Source organism: Nannospalax galili, unplaced genomic scaffold, assembly GCF_000622305.1.
Source record: "Nannospalax galili isolate Female #2095 unplaced genomic scaffold, S.galili_v1.0 scaffold884, whole genome shotgun sequence".
NCBI lineage: Eukaryota > Metazoa > Chordata > Mammalia > Rodentia > Spalacidae > Nannospalax > Nannospalax galili.
This window is the reverse complement of record NW_008352264.1, coordinates 1,123,370-1,141,506: the sequence shown is the minus strand read 5'-3', so window position 1 is coordinate 1,141,506 and position 18,137 is coordinate 1,123,370. Positions and strand designations below refer to the sequence as shown.

At 39.4% G+C, this 18,137-nt stretch overlaps 1 pseudogene; it reads right to left on the bottom strand.

Annotated features, from left to right (window-relative positions):
* Nucleotides 1-2,462: 2,462 nt before the first annotated feature.
* LOC103746792 lies at nt 2,463-3,266 on the bottom strand (annotated as a pseudogene).
* Between the last annotated feature and the right edge of the window lie 14,871 nt (nt 3,267-18,137).

Below are 18,137 nucleotides of genomic sequence, written 5' to 3'. Positions count from 1 at the left end.
TCTAAACTAAGATGTTCCTTGGATTCGGTTTTATAAAATTTTAAAACGCAGCTAAGAGTGTCCCACCTGATTACTAATTTTGAAAGAAGAGGTATCAACCCCAAATCTGTAGGTAGAAATATTCTCTACATAATATAAACAATGGAAGCAGACAGAAGACACAAAGTCCCCAATAAAAGGAATATAGTCAACATGCAGAAAAATGTAAATGCAAACAAGAATCCTAACAGTTTTTGAGTTCTTAGTCCCAACTTTTCCCAAGTTAGAACTGCTTTCCCTACTTTTGGATCCATACAACACTCTGAATCTTTATAATGTCAATACACGCCCACTTGCTGCTTAAGCTGTGACAAGTCAACTTGTGTCATTTGAAATCTAATGCCTTCTGAGTCTCTGTACAGGTGTCTTTTATAGTAACTTAACTAACATTCCAATAAAAAAGGTAGGTATCACTATTCCTATTATGAAAGGCAAGGAAGACAGTTAGGAGATCCATGTTGGTATTCAAAGTAAATCTCTAGCTACCTGTCAGTCAACTGCTTCCTTGCCTAGATTCCTGAATACTATGCTTTAGAGTTCAATGTTCTGAGCTCTGCTTCTGTATTAATAAGAATTTAGTCAGGAATGGAGCTAGAGAGATGACTCACTTGCTGTTTTTCCAAACGATTCAAGTTAGGTTTCCAGCACCCACGTTGAGTGGCTCACAGCTGCCTGTAAGTCCATCTCCAAGGGATATGGCGCCCTCTTCTGGTCTCCACGGGTACCAGCACACATGTGGCATTCACATACAGATTCGCACTCATACACATAAATAATAATTAATAATAATAATAATAAATCATCAAAAAATTTAGTCAAGAAAACAGATACCATGCTAGGTATTTCAATAGAAAGGATTTAATATGAGGAATTGGTCACACAGCTGTTAGAGGGCCAACCAGGAAGAAATAATAACTGCAGACAGCAGTTACCATCCTGTCTAGGGGAACAGAAGTGGGGGGCTTGGACTGAAAAGCTGGAAGAAGCAGACACTATGAAACTAGGGCTTCACATTTGAGGTGATTCATACGTGGTTTCTTCTGGTACCATTAGGAAACATGTTGAAGCTAGTTCTGCAAAAGCCAAGAGGCTGGAGTTGTAAGAATGTCCCAGTGGTATGAAACACCACTGCTGGGGAAAGGGGCACTTCTAGAACAACAACATATTAAAGAAACAGGAAATGGAGCCAGGCATGGTGGTACATGACCTTAATGCCAGCAGAGGCAGAGGCAGGCAGATCTCTGTGAGTTTGAGGGCAGCCTGGTCTACATAATGAGTTCCAGGTCAGCCGGGGCTAAAGGGAGACCAAAAAAGAAAGAAAAGAAACAGGAAATGACTCTCTTTTGTTCTCCTCAGGCCTTCCAGTCTCTATCTCCTGCATTGTCTTGTCAAAACCTAAGAAGAAACCTATTGGTAAGAGAATCCCTGAATCTGGTTTGCGAAGTCTCCGCTCTAGCATCACAGAAAAGAGCACAAAAAGGACAAGTTTAAAGCTGAGAGACAATAGGCAGATTACACCACTCTTTCTGGCCACTTCCTGAACACACTCCCTCCACCCATTACCAGTCTCTTGCCCAGATCTTCTTCCTTAGATACCATGCTTTGCTGTTCTATCCAAACCCTCTTCCAGTCACTGTACCTGGTACAGTGGATCAGAGCCAGTTCCTCCTCATGGGATAGTCTTAAACCAAAGCCTGTGGGGAGCTCTATCTTGCTCCAACTAATCAGATTATGCCAATAGATCTGCACAGAGCTGACTTCCAGGCCCAGGGCCCATCAGCTTGTTATTTCCTCTATGGGATTCTCTCCCACATGTAGACATCTAAATTGCTCCCTCAGTAGACATCTGGATCGCTTCCTCATGTCCTGAGAGGCTCTCCTCAAATTCTAACTTCCAGTGAAATCCAATCTCCCCATATAATATTTTATCCTCATTACTATTTCTTCTCTCCTGTCACCAATTTTTTCCATTTGATAGCTTATTAACACACTGCATAGTTTATGAATCTGTATCTACTATAATTTAAGCATTATTTATTTTGTTTAGTGCTGTATTTCCAAGTGCCTATAACTTGGCATATAGTAAGCACTCATATAGCACTTGTTGACCATAGAAGGAAGAGAGGAAGGGAAAGAGGGAGCGAGGGAGAGAAGGAAGAAGAGAGAAATGGAGGCGATAGGTTCACAGTATATCTTCTAATGTTAGCACTACAGTTATTCTTTGGGAGGTGAAGCGAATCTTATTGGTGGTATCAAGAGATTAGGGCTCTCCAAGCCCCTCCCTTTCTCCTGGGTGTTTGGATGGAAACTGTAAAGAGAAATATTCAGTGCATTGGGAGCTAAGTTGGGGCAGAGACTCCCTAGCAGCGAAGGGTCTTTGACTTGTTCTCCTGTTTTGGGTGGGGTGAGTGGTCCAGGGCTTCTTATTCTTTGGAGGCAATGTAGACCATGAGGTCCACCATCCTGTTGCTGTAGCCAAATTCTTTGTCGTAGGAAATGAGTGTGACAAAGTGATCATTGAGGACAATACCAGGCCCAGCATCAAAAGTAGAAGAGTAAGTACCACTGTTAAAGTCACAGGAGACAACCTGGTCTTCAGTATCCCAAGATGACCTTCAGGGGACCCTCTGATGCCTGCTTCACCACCTTCTTGAGGTCATCGTTTTGACAGCCTTCTCCTAGCAGCAGATCAGATCCATGACAGACACATTGAGGGTAGGAACACTGAAGGCCATGCCAGCAAGCTTCCCATTCAGCTCTGGGATGACCTTGCCCACAGCCTTGGCAGCACCAGTGGATGCAAGGATAATGCCGATGTTGTCATGGATAACCTTGGCCAGGGGGGCTAAGCAGTTGGTGGTGCAGGAGGCATTGCTGACAATCTTGAGTGACTTTTCATACTTCTCGTGATTCACGGCCATCACAAACATGAAGGCATCAGTGGGAGGGGCAGAGATGATGACCCTTTTGACTCCACCCATCAAATGGGTCTTGGCCTTCTCTGTGGTAGTAAAGGTACCAGTAAACTCCAAAACATACTTGACATTACCCCATTTGATGTTGGTAGAATCTCGCTCCTGGAAAATGGAGATGGCCTTCTTGTTGATGATGTTTCCCCTTCTCAGCCTTGACGTATGTCTTAGAAGTACAGAGTAGAAAAAAGTACCATGGAACTTGCCATGGGTGGAATGATACTGGAACAGGTAGACCATGTAGTTGGGGACAATGAAGGCATCATTGATGGCAACATTATCCCCTTTGCTAGAATTGAAGACAGCCCGAGTGACCAGGTCCTAAATGATCATGAGTCTCAAGCGCCTCTGCCAGTTATTTTCCTAAAGAAAGGAGAAAAAAAAAAAAAAAAAAAAAAAAAAAAAAGATCCTTTGTAGAGTTCAGAAGGTAGCAACTCTCCAGGAAACATTAATCGCATCAGTAACCCCCACATTTGCACTGGCCCTTCTGTTTTAATGCCTATAATCATTAAGTCTCATTTCCCCTTCCTCCCTTCACTCCATGTTGAATATTCAAACAGGCATCTCTTCTACAGCCTCTAAGTTTTTCTTCCCTATTGTTTAAGTTGGTATAATAATTTATTTATTAAGGAATAAGTGTGATGTTTATATATACATATATATATACATATCTGTCATCATCAAAGAGTAGAAGTTAGCATATCCATCACCTCAAATATTTATCATTCCTTTGAGTAAGAACATTCAGAGTCCTCTCTTCTAGTAATGTTTTTTAAGTAGACAGCATAGTATTAACTATAGTCGCCTTACTGTACAGCATCAGAACTTGCTCCTCCTGACAACAATGATGTGTTTATTAACCTGCCTCCTATCATTGTCCCTTTTCACCTTTTCCAGACCTCAGTAACCATTTTTTTAACTCTGTACCTTTAAGATGTATTTTTTTTAATTTATTACTATTGCGTGTATATGCATGATGGGTATGTGTGACTGTGTGCATGTCATGGCATGCACATAGAGGTCAGACGATCTTTGTGGAGTCTGTTCTTCTCTTCTGTCTTTACATGGATTCTAAGGACTAAACTCAGTACAACAGGCTTGTATAGCAAGCACTTTTACCTATTGAACCATCTCACTGGCCCAACATAAGTGTTTTTTATTTTTTAAACTTTTTAAAATTTTTATTATTTTTATTTTATGTGTATGCGTGTGTTGCCTGCATGTACGTAAGTGCACCCGTGTCATGCAATGTCTACAGAGGTCAGAAGAGGCTGTTGGATCCCCTGGGACTGGAGTCACAGATGGTTGTTAGCTGCCATGTGGGTGCTGGGATTCAAACCCAGGTCTTCTGCAAGAACAACCAGTGTTCTTAACTGCTGAGCCATCTCTCCAGCCCCAGTGTTTTCTTTATTAAAAGATTTATTCAGTGGAGCTAGAGAGATGGATCATCAGTTAAGACTACTGGCTGCTCTTGCAGAGGACCTGGGTTCAGTTCCCAGCACCCACATGGCAGCTAACGACCACCTGTAACTCCAGTTCCAGGAACTCTGATGCCCTTTTCTGGCCTCTTCAGGCACTGCACTGACATGGTCCCTCTACATACAAGCAGGCAAAACATTCATACACATAAAATAGCATAAATAAATCCAAAAATTAAAGATTTATTTGCTTTATGTACATGTGTGATTGCTGCATGAGAACCACATGCATACAGGAGCCTGTGGAAGCCAAAGGAGGCATTGATTCCCCTGGAACTATAGGCAGTTCGGAGCTGCCTTGTGGGTGCTGGGAACTGAATCAAGTCATCTGCAAGAACAGTAAGTGCTCTCTAACCTCTGAGCCATTCATTATTCCAGCCCAAATGTTTTTAAGACTTTACAGACTAGTAAGAGCATGTGGTCTGGTCTTAGTCTTTCTATGCCGAAATTATTTTACTTAACCTGGTAGCCTCCAGATTCAGCCATTTTGATGCAAATGACAGACTCTCATTTTCTCTATGACTGAGTGGTATTCCAAAGTATATACATACTCAATATTCTGAAAGTTGAATTTAAATATTATCTGTCTACCCTATTATTTTTTTAGCACATAATAGATATTTAATCCATATCAGCACAATTATATAACACATGGCAGAAAACCAATGATAGCAGCAAGACCTAGGTCAAAGACTACAGGATTTTGGAAAACGACAAGCATGCTTGTTGGATGAGTCACAAAGCCTTCGTAAAGAAAATCTAATTTTGCCAGGTCTTGGAAAACAAACATAATTTGGAATTCCAGGCAGAGCAAACCAAGCCAGTGAAGACATGGAGGCCAAGAGCAAGCCACATTTTAGAATCCAAACAAATGACGATGAGGGCCCAAAGACTGGTACCTGTGTGTGACTGGAACAGGAGGAGAGGAAGGCCTTTAGGTTGATGAGAACAATCTAAGTCTACCTTAGGCACGAAAGATGGCAAAGGGATATAAAAGACAGAGGCAGAATTAGATGCTACATTCCTTACAGAAGAAGGAAATGAGGAGCTGGTTTCTAAAGTTGAGGAATGAGAATGTGGAGGAAAACAAAACAGCAAATAAAGAATGATTCTTTATTCCCTTTTACAGTGAAAGGCAAAGAATACAAACATAGCAGTGTGAAGTGATGTTAAGATTGGTTCTTATGTACAAAGCAGTATGATACAGTCGTTACCGATGTAATTCTGGCACCAGAGTCCTTGAGTATGGATCTAAGTTCAGCTACTTGCTGTCAGGATGACTGTGAACAAGTCTTTTAATCTATGTCTTGTTTCCTGATATATACCCTGGATGACTGCTGTAAGGGTTAAATGAGCTCATAAATAATTTTAAATAGTTTAAATAGCATTTGTCACACACCACTAAATAAATGTTAGCTAACCAAGGAATAGAAAACAGCACATATATGTATATACATGTACATACAAATGTGTTAAATATATATTAAATATCTACAGAAATATATAGAAAGAGCATACTAATCACAAACTGAAGAATAGTCAAATGCTCTGGGTCATTTAGGCTTGTATTGCATAATCAGAAATATTTCTTGTTGAACTATAGAAAAACATAAATTAAGAACTTTGAAGAGGTTTTGAAGCTTACCAGCTCAACTACTTCTTCAGTCCACCCCTTCTCCCAGTTTGTTTCATACTATAAAAAAGGAAACTGAGGCTTGAAATAATAAGAGGCTTGAACCAACATGGAAGTATATGCCAGCACTTGGGAGCCTGGGGCAGAAGAATGGAAAGTTCAAAACCAGACTGGGGTGCATAGTGAGACCCTGTCTCAAAAGAAGAAGGCAGGGGGTGCCTTTGATTACTAATAACAAGGTGGAATAACAAACCAGTTATCCTTCATTTCTCTGCCAGCGTGGAGAATCAAGCCTGGAGCCTCTAGAGCCACAGATACAAGGTATCTTGATTCCAACCATTTTTTAGAAAATGTTATGAAGAGGACACCATAAGTCGATCCAAATCCAAAGTAATATACCAAGAGATAATAGAAGAGAATGAGGGGAGACCTCAAGATGCTAAGGAACACCAGCTGTGGGGTGCCTGCCTCGCAGTCCCTGTTCTCTTGGTATTTTATTTCTGCTTTGGAATCAGTTTAAAAGACCATGTTGCTAGAAGCAACCCACAAAGTGCTTGATTCTGAAACACAGTATTATATAATCATAATCATCTCCAAAATGCATATTCAAGAATAATGGAGAATTCTGTGCTTCCAAAAAAATTTAGAAGTAGAAAACAGCAACCACAGCAAAAGGTTTCTGTGGAAGGATAAAAATAAAACAAAAATACGGGTTAAACCTTTAGTTTTTCACTTTCAAACTTTATCAAATGATATAATTTTGGTGAGTCCTGTTTTGTACTCCACGTTCTCTACTGTATACAGGAAGCCAGATGAGATGGTTTCAGTGAGGGATGGATGGATGTTGTCTCAGATATAGTCAGCAAAATTTGGTTACCCAGTTGGTCAGATCGTGTTTCTGATTAAATAACTTGCTGGTTAAATATAGAATTTAAGCCAACCACAGATTACCAGTGGTTTGCTATTGTTTCGTTCTTCACAAAGGAGCAATTATTTGAGAGACCAGGGATGAAGGGAATAAAGAAAGCCTGCTTTGGGGAATAATATAAAAGAACTTAATTTGCAGTTTTCACAAAAAAAAGAAAGCATCAAATGGAAATAAAATTGGTGTTCTGGATTGGGGACCCAAACAGGTCCACTATTGAAAAAAGAAAAATATATATTATGGAAATACAAAACTATCATCATAATTTCAGCTGAACATTTGAAAATAATAGATAAAAAGTGTCTAAAATAGAACTTTTATTTACTCTGCCAACTAAAATTGAGATTTCCTTTGTGCTTTCATTCGGGGTTTGATTTATAAGTCTTAGGTAGACTTTCACTCTGTGAATTGAATAGCTTTTTCCTGTCAAGAATCTGATGAATGTGAGGAAAGATAGACTATGTTAGGAGACTTTTAGGAACAGCAGAAACTGGGGGCTCTGGGCCTCATCTCCTATATTCTTATAAGGGTGTATGCTGGTTCCCACTAAACCACTCATTAAATCACTTTTGGTACATTCTGCTAAATCAAGTACTGTATGCTAACCCTCAAACAATCACAGATCTTAGATAAGCATTGGTTGTATGATTTTTGTCTAAACCATGAAATTTGATATCTCAGTTTACCCACAAATAAAAATAAAACTCTCAGTGACATTGCTCTGTGTATGTTTAAGGGAATTGTCAAGAGGAATAAAAAGTATCTTTTAAATGGTGTTCTTTAAAATTGTGGCATATCCGCCAGTTTTATTTCTTTTGAGAAATCAAAGTCACCAGATCAGCCATAAGATGTGCTCTGTTTTAGCTAAGACTCCTGCTCATGAACCTTGAAATATAATTACAAAACAGCTTGTCTCTGTGAGATGTGTTGTAGCTAGGTTTTTTTAATTTTTAAAAATTTATTTGTATTTTATGTGTATGAGTGTTATGCCTACATGTGTGTAAGTGCACCCTTGTCATGCAGTGCCCAAGGAGAACAGAACAGGGCATCAGATCCCCTGGAACTGGAGTTATGGACCGTTGTTAGCCACCATTTGGGTGCTTGGATTCAAACCTGGGTCTTCTGCAAGAACAGCCAGTGCTCCTAACTGCTGAGCCATCTCTCTAGCCCCGTGAAGAAGCTAATTGTACAGAAATAAAAATAATGTGAAAATGTTAAGAAATTGATTTAGCCATTCCAAGATTCCATGCACAGCACCTCCTTCCACCTGACACTGCAGTGACATGTCAGCAAGAGGGACAATGCCTGCAGAACAGCAGACAGGCCACTGGAAATCCACTCCATAAAACAGGAACACTGCAGAACCCGTTAGAATCAACTTTTCTGGATTCTGAAAAATTAACCAATAGCTTGCAACAACTGAAGCAACATTAAAGAAAAGCACCTAAAATTAGGCAAGAAAAATGGGTTTCATGAAGCTTTAACTTGCCCTGTTCTTATCCTCTTCTACCCAGCTCTGCAGTAGCCTTATAAACCAGCCACAGAAGCCTGTGCCCATAATCTAAGCACTCAAGAGGCGGAGGAGGAGGATCAGAAAACCAAGGTCATCCTTGGCTACAAAGCGAGTTCCAGGACAGTCTGGGCTACACGAGACCGTATCTCAAAAAGGATTTGGAATGGGAGTTGTTGAGGAAATGACTCAGTGTTCACCATGAAAGAATGAAGATTTGCATACAGATCACCAGCATGCACACAGAGGCCGGGCATGGCAGCACATTCCTATAATCTCATCACTGGGAGGCAGAAATAGGAGAAGCTGCAGCACTTACTGGCCAGCCAGTGAGAGACTGTCTCAGATAATAAAGTGGAGAGCAACTGAGGAAAACACACAACATCTCTGGCCTCATTACACATAGGAACAGACCTATGTACACACCCAAACACAAGTGTACACACACAGAGAAAAAAGTTCGCAGCCTTGGGCTGAGGTTATTGCTCAGAGGTGGAGCATTTGCTTAGCATGCAGAAAGCCCCAAGTTTGTTCCCCACCACTGAAATAAAACTAGCACCCTCAAAACCATGATAGCTGGGGGGAAAAGATGCCCATTAGCCTCTAGTACCAGCAGAAAGTTTGAAGAATTTTTTTTTAAGTGCCATCTATAGTCCTCACTTTTCTACCTGTCTGACAGCTCTCTGGAGACTCATTCTCAAGACTTGTCTTTGTATGACTGGACTCGGATCTCACACAATAAGAAACTATATCTGTGGAGCTGGAAAGATGACTCAGTGGTTAAGAGCACTGGCTGCTCTTGCAGAGGATCCAGGTTCAAATGCTAGTACCCACATGGAGACTAACATCATCCAGAACTCCAGTTCCAGGGGATCTGATGCCCTCTTCTGGTTTCCATGGGCAATAGATGACACGGGTGCACTTACATACATGTAGGCAATGCACTCATACACATAAAATAAATAAATAAGATATTTTTTAAAAAAAGAAACAATATCCATGATATGTTTATTAAGAACAGTCATTAGGAATGGTGTAACATTGTGGTGGCCTACTGCAGTTATCCAAACATGAAGCTGGTCAAAAAATTTAACAGAAAAATTATATAATGGTATATCTATATGGACTTTGAAAACATTTTCTTAGAAACCTAAAAGGCCCCAAACTAAGCCCATAAGTCTGCCTAAAAAGGCCCAAAAAAGACATGTCTTCTTACCTCTGACTAACATTGAGGCTCTGGGAAAACAAGAGGTAAAGAGTAAGGAAGAGTCCTAAACAGCTGGCCAGCGCATTGAGGGTGCCCCCCAACACACAGAAAACCCACCAGCAAAGATCAGAGAGACCATTCGGCTCAAAATAACTAAAGAAATTTCTGTTTATTCAATAGCTGAGCACGAAGTTAACCTAACAGAAACTTTAGTGGCCTCAGATGCAAAGAATGAAGATTGTAAAATCTGCTGAGAAAGGCAACAATGAGGACAAGGGAAACGTGGCTGTCAGAGTTGCCACACTGCGTCATTTTAATTTTGTCCAGGTTTTTTAAATGAGTTACACATAACCAGAAAAACACATCCACGAAAGAGGAACCTAGTAGTTAACAAAAAACTGTCCTGGAGGAAGCTCAGATGTTAAATTTACTAGTAAAAGACTTTAAGTAAGATATCATAATTTTTCTAAGAATGGAAGAAATCCAAGTCCAAATAACTTAAGGGTAAAAGGACAGAAAAAGATATTCCAATCAAATGAAACCAAGAAGCTAGCAGGTATACCTATTCTAATATTCGACAAATAGATTCCAAATTGAAACTAGTCAGAAGAGACAAAGCAGATCACTTCATACTCATTAAAGGAAAAAAAAATTCACCAGCAAGAAATTACAATTCTAAACACATAGGCACCTCACATAGGGACATGCAATTTCATTTTTAAAAAATTCATTAGTTCTAAAGCTGGGTGTGGTGGTGCACGCCTGTAGTCCCAGCACTTAGGAGGCAGAGGCAGGCGATCTCTGTGAGCTCAAGGCCAGCCTGGTCTATATAGTGAGTTCCAGGACAGCTGGGGCTACAGGGAGACCCTGCTTCAAAAAGACAAAAAAAAAAATTCATTAGTTCTAAAATCTCACATTGACTCCAACACAGTAATAATGGGTCATTTCAGTACCCACTGTCACCAATAGACAGCTCAACCAGACAAAAACTAAACAGAGAAACCCTGGAGTTAAATGACACCATAAATGGACTTTACAGACATCTACAGAACATTCCATCCAAACACCAAAGAATACACTTTCTTCTCATCAGCCCATGGAACTTTCTCCAAAATTGATCACATATTATGACACAAAACAAGTCTCCACAAATTTACAAAAATTGAAATATCATCTTACATCTATCTGACCACAAAGGGATAAAGCTAGATATCACAGCAGTACCACTCTTGGGCATATACCCAAAAGACTGTATACCCCAGTACAGAAATACATGTGCATCTCTGTTCATTGCTGCCCTTTTCATAATAGCCAGAAATTGGAAACAACCTAGACATCCATCAACTGACAAATGAATAATGAAGCTGTAGTACATACACACAGTGGAATATTACTCAACTCTTTTACAAAGGCAAAATTGTGAAATTCGCAGGTAAATGGATAGAACTGGAAACAATTATCATGAGTGAGCTAACCCAGATTCAGAAAGACAAATGTCACATGTTCTCTCTCATATCTGGATGCTAGCTTTGAAATCTTAAATATGCATGTTCCAAATTGAAAATTCAGAGAGGTCAATAAACTAATAAACAGCAATGAGGTGGCGGGGGAAGCTTTGTGGGAGGAGTGGTAGAATACAATGATATGAAGGGGGAAAGGGGAACATTAGACTAGGAAGTGTTAAATGGGATGGGGAATGGGAGAGCAGGGCAGAGAAGGGAGTATGGGGAGGGATACCAAATACTAAAGGCCTTTAGAAAAAGTCATATGGAAGCATACCACCCTTTAACTGTATACACCATAAAAGAGATTAAAAGCAGTTATCCTATAACAGGGGGACATAGCCCTTTCTGGATATCATGGGCTAATGAAAAAAAAACTCAGTGCCAGGAATGGACTCCCGCCTCTTGACCAGGGATCCCACAGACCCTCAAACAATATTGGCCATTGTTCCAGCTCCTGCTTACCCACCAGAACTGGATGGCAAGACCCTATTGCTGATGATACTACATACATGAACTATAGAACAAATATGGAGAAATCAAGCTGGTGCTGACTTCAATGCCTCATATCTACTGGCTAGTATTCAAGGTGCTATGCATGCTACTGGAAGAAAAAAAATAGGCCTCAACCTTACCCAGCTGTGTGAATCATGTGAACTACAATAACAATTGACCTGGCACAATATACCCATTAGTTCTATAGTGGCACAAATATTATTGAGTAACCAATCACTCTTTAATTGGATTTAAGGTCTGCTTCCTAGGATGGAACTCATACCTGACATTGATATCAGGCTTAGGAACCTGAGGCTAGATAGGTCATAGGACACAGAGGAGAATCTAATACTAGTTTTCTACTAAATAGTTATCATATTAAACTAACTTTTAATGACCTATTGTTATAACCATAGATTAATGCATCTCTCAACTCTTGCCAGAGAAGTTTCCTTATGCAACAGATATGATTACCAAAGAAACCCACAACTGGCCAAAGTGCAGAGAACAAGAGGCTGCAGAGTGCTTATCCCTGAATAGGACACATATAGCAAACTTCTGTCCCCCAAGGCTCAGGGATCATTGTGAAGGAGGATCAGAAAAGTTGCAAGAGCCAGAGGTGGTGGACGACTACAAGGAAACAGTTTTCCAGACAGCTGGTCAGTTACTCATATAAACTCACAGCAATGGTGACAGCATGCACAAGTTCCATGCAACCTCAAACCAGTATAGACATGAGGAAGTGGATAAGAACCTCTAACCCTATCTAAAAAGAAATTGTGGCAACAGATAGCTGCTGGGAGAGACAGAGACAGTCTCTTTCAAGGATGGAACTCTTGGTAGGTTAACCAGACTCCAGTGGATAAACTCGTAACAAACAACATTTAGGGACACAAATTCAACTCTATAGTCTCTATGTCATGGATAGATATCTCCTATATATAACATTAAATTGGGCAGGGGCAATAAGGAGAAGCGGAGATAAAAGAGGAGATCTAAACACCATCAAACTGGGCTGGAGAAATGGCTCAGTGGTTAAGAGCACTGGCTGCTCTTGCAGAGAACCTGGGTTCAATTCCCAGCCCCCACATGGTGGCTAACAACCATCTGTAACTCCAGTTCCAGGGGATTTCAACACCCTCTTCTGACCTCCCTGGGAATTAATTGCATGACATGAGTGCATTTACACACATGCAGGCAATACACTCATACACATTCAATAAAAATAATAGAATATTTTTTAAATAATAAAGTAAGTGCTGGGAGTGGTGGCGCATGCCTTTAGTCTCTGAGAGTTCAAAGTCAGCCTAGTCTACATAGTGAGTGCCAGGCCAGCTGGGGCTACAGGGAGGCCCTGTCTCCAAAATAATAATAATAATAATAATAATTAAATAAATACCATCAAATTATATTGTATGAGAACCAAAAATTCAAAAATCACCCACCATGACCAAGTTAGGTTTATTCCAGAGATGCAGAGATGGTTCAATATATGTAAGCCAAGGAACATAATATATCATATAAATGGACTTAAAGACAAAAATCACATAATCATTTTAATAGATGAAGAAAAGGCCTTTGACAAAATCCAGCATGCGTTTATGATAAAAGTTCTAGAGGGAATTGAAATTGAAATTGGAATGGCAGGAATATAGCTCAACATAATTAAGCCTATATACAAAAAACCCAGAGTCAACATCATTCTAAATGGCGAAAAACTCAAAGCGTTCCCATTAAAATCAGGAACCAGGCAAAACTGTCCACTATCCCCACTCCTTTTGGATATAGTTCTCTGGTTGGAGTAATAAAACAAGAGAAGGAAATTAAAGGGATGTTAATTGGAAAAGAAGAGGTCAAATTATCCCTATCTGAAGATTATATAATATTATCATAAGAGACCCAAAGATGTCTAGAAATGATCAACACTTCCAGCTAAGTGGCAGGATACAAAATCAATTTACAAACATTAGTAACCTTTCTACATACCAATAGCAAGCAATCAAAGAGTTCATGGACACATTCCCATTCACAACAGCCTCAAAAAACAGAATATTCAGGAACAAACATAACCAAAGATGTTGATGATCTCTATAATGAAAATTTTAAATCTTTAAAGAAAGAATTGAAGACACGGGAGATGGAAAGATCTCTTGTGCTTATGTATTGGTAGAATTAATATTGAAAGAATGACTATCCTACCAAAGCGATTTATAGATTCAAAGCAATGCCAATCAAAATCCCCATGACATTCTTCACAGAATCAGAAAAAAAAAAAATCCTAAAGTTTATATAGACTCACAAAAGATCCTGGATAACCAAAGCAATCCTGAGCACAAAGAGCAAAGCTGTAGGAATTACTATACTAGATCTCAAATTATATTACAGAGCTATAGTCATAAAACCAGCATGGCATTGGTAAAAAAAAAAAAAAAAAAAAGACATGTAGATCAATGGAACAAAATAGAAGACCCAAACATGAATGCATACAAGTTCAGCTACCTAATATTTGATAAAGGTGCCAAGAACACACACTAGAGGATAAACAGCTGGGAAAACTGGATCATCACATATAGAAGAATGAAATTAGACCTATAGCTATCACCCTGCACAAAAATCAACTTCAGTTGGATCACAGACCTCAATGTAAAACCTGAATCAGTGAAACTATTAGAAGAAAACTTGGGCAGTACCCTACAAGATATAGGTGCAGAAAAGGACTTTCTAAATTGGATTTTAGTCACTCAGGAATTAGGGTCAACAACTGACAAATGGAACCTCATTAAGCTAAAAAGTTTCTGTACAGCAAAGGAAACAATTAAAACCAAGTGAAGAGGAAGTTTACAGAGTGAGAGAAAATCTTCACCAGCTACACATCTGACAGAGGATTAATATCCAAAGTAGACAAAGAACTCAAAAAACAAAGAATCAGGAAAGCAAATAACTCAATTAAAAAATGGCAATGGATCTGAACAGAGCTATAAAAAGAAGAAATAACAATGGCCAAAAATTACCTTAAAAAGTGGTCTACACCCTTAGTAATTAGGGAAAAGCAAATGAAAGCCACCTGAAGACTTCACCTTACCCCAGTCAGACTAGCTAAGACCAAGAGAAAAAAATGGCACTAAGTGCTGGCAAAGATAATGGGAAACTCATTCACGCTGGTGGGATTGCAAACTAGTGCAGTCACACTATGGAAAGCACTGTGAATTCTTTAAAAACCAAACATAGGAGCTAGAGAAATGGCTCAGCGGTTAAGAGCACTGGCCGCTCTTGCGGAGGATCCAGGTTCAATTCCCAGCACCCACATGATGGCTAACAACTGTCTGTAGCTACAGTTCCAGGGGAATCTGACACCCTCTTCTGCCCTCCACGGGCACTGCACGACACAGGTACACTTACATACATGCAGGCAATATACCCATACACATAAAATTAAAATAAAACATTTTTTAAAGAAAAACCTAAAAATAAATTTACCACATGATCAAGTTATACCACTCCTGGCATATACCCAAAGGACTCAACATCCGCTGTAGAAATAGTTGCTCAGCCATGTTTGCTGTTACTCTTTTCACAATAGCTAAGAAATGAAAACAACCTAAATGCCCCTCAAAATGAGATTAGGAAATTTGCAGATAAATGGATGAAACCAGAAATTGTTATACTAAGTGAAGTAGCACAGAATCAAAAAGGCATATGTTCTCTCCCGTTTGTGGATCTTAGCTTCAAATCCTTAGATGTATGTATCCTGATGTAGCTGCAGGAGCCAGAAAAATGAAAAGGAACCATGGGTGTAAAGAGGAAGAAAGAGCTCAAGAGATTGGGACAGTAGGAGGCAGGTGTTATCAAGGCGGAAATGGGGACAACAGGAGATACTTTACCTGGGGAGGAAATAGGGAGGGTTATAGCAGGGAGAGAGGGAGATAAATAACACTTAGGTGGCATGAAAAATCTGAGGGAAATGTATGAGTTCTAGGTGTCAAATTGACAACAGAAACCAGCTATGACACTCTGGCTAAAGCATTGCTTAGAGGGAAATGTGTTGATGTCTATAATTTAAAAAGAGGACTACTCCACTCAATAATCACTTGGTTAAGAAATTAGAAATAGGGGGTGGAGAGACAGCTCAGAAGTTAAGAGCACTGGCTGCTCTTACAGAGGATCTGAGTTCTGTTTCTAGCACCCATATTGCAACTAACAACTATCCATAACTCCAGTTCCAGGGAATCTGACACCCTCTTCTGGCCTCCACAGGCATTGCAGAGAAAACACTCATACAGATAAAATAAATAAATGAATAAAAATTATAAATAGGAGAACAAGCTAAATCCAATTAAAACAAAATTAAGTAAATAAATATTAGAGCAGATACGAATAAAACACAAAAAAAATGAAAAAATGAAAAACTCAATAAAACTAAACATTAGTTCTTCAAAATGAAGAATAAAATATATAAACCTTGAGCTATATTGACCAAGAAAGAGAGAGTTCAAGTTATTAAAATCATAAATAAAAGAATGGACATCACTGTTAATCTTATTAAAATCATTTTAAGAGAATAAACATAAATAATGTAAACAATCATATGCCAACGAATTTCGGTAATCTGCATAAAAGGTACAGTATCTGGAAAATGAGGAATGTCAAAATGACCCCAGGAGAAATAGAAAGTATGACTACACCTGCGATAATATAAGGAACCTAACTACAGATCATAAAACAACTTCCCCACAGAGCTCAGATCCCACATAGTTTTAATGGTGTGTCCTACTAAACACGTAAAAATAATTATCCTGATTCTTCCCAAGCACTTCTAGAAAACAAAAGACAGATCACTTCCTAACTCACTCCATGAGGCCAGCATTACTATGATAAAGTCATACAAGGCATCCCTGTAAAGAAAATATCCTATCCATCATGAATGTGGACATAAAAATCCTCCACAAAACACCAGGGATTGAATACAGTAGCAAATTTAAGGAATTCTTCTTGGGTCAGCGAGATGGTTCAAGTGCCCACAGTTGCCACAGTCACTTCATCATTGCACTGTAGGTCCTATGCAGAGCAGATGGGCAAGAAAAATTAATAAAAGGAAATTAGGTTCACGATAGAGGATATCTCTATTTTCAGATGGCATGATATCATATATAGAAAAATCCTAAAAAACACACAATTACAACTAAGAACCAATTTCAATAAGGTTGTAGAATCAAATTCTCACTCTGCACAGTAGCCTCAAAAACTAAGAAATCAATTCCACTATAATCATATCAAAAAGAATAAAATAAAATTAACAAAAGAAATGCAGGCTGGGCTGGGCCTGGTGGTACTACTGCAACTCCAGCAGTGGAGCGGCTGAGACAGGCAGATAATGAGCTGGAGCCCATGTGAGTTCAGAGCAATGTGGCAGTTACAGGCAGAAGAGGGACTCTCAAGATGGTGTGCCATACACCCCATGCTGGGTTTGACAGTAAGGCCATGCAATGACCAAAAAGAAGGCTCTTAGAACAAAGGCAGCCCCAGATGACATCCAGCAAAGAAACAGGAAGACCTTGATCTAAAAGTCCATGGAACTGAGTTATGTCACTTGAATAAGCAAGAAAAGGAATTCTGCTTTTTTTTAAAAAAAAAAAAAAAAAAAAAAAAACCAGCTCTGCTAATATCCTGATTTTAACTGTGCTAGGCTTCTGATCTGAAGAAATATAAAATAAGAGATTTGGACACCTTCAAAATAATAAAACAGAACTATATAGGTTTTTTCATAGGGTTTTTTTAATGCAATGGGAGCCAGTTTTGCATGACCCAAGGGCCAAGGCTGCGGCACACCCACGGTCACCCAAAGGTCAACTTGGGACAGTAGCTCCTGAGTTCACTGCCTCACACCAATGATGATTAAAGACGTGAACATTCCTGGGAGCAAGATTTATTAAGAGCAAATAAGGAAAAGTGAGAAATTAAAGAAAAAAAGTAAGAGAAACTTCAAAGAATAGGAGGAATTCCCCAAAGAGGAAAACCATTGAATTTTCTTGTCTAGGGTTTTTATGGGGCCATGGTAGAAACTGGTCAAAAGCTGAGGTAATTTCTATGAACTTGATTAGTTCTCTGGACTATCATGGGCTGAGCCAATGAGGATCAATATACTCTAGGCATGACTCCCAGCCCAGCCAGAAAGATGATCATGCTCTGTCCACATGCTGCTCACCCACTTAGGGGTGGTTGAAGATGCCTTTTGTTCTTCTCTGACTCTGGTTTTCTTGGTTGCTGACCTTGACTGTCACTGGCTTGTGTTGCTACCACCAACCTTACAGGTGTCTCAAGTGCTGTTAATTACACAAAGCTCTCTTTTTTCTTACAACTACCAAGATGTAGCTGTAT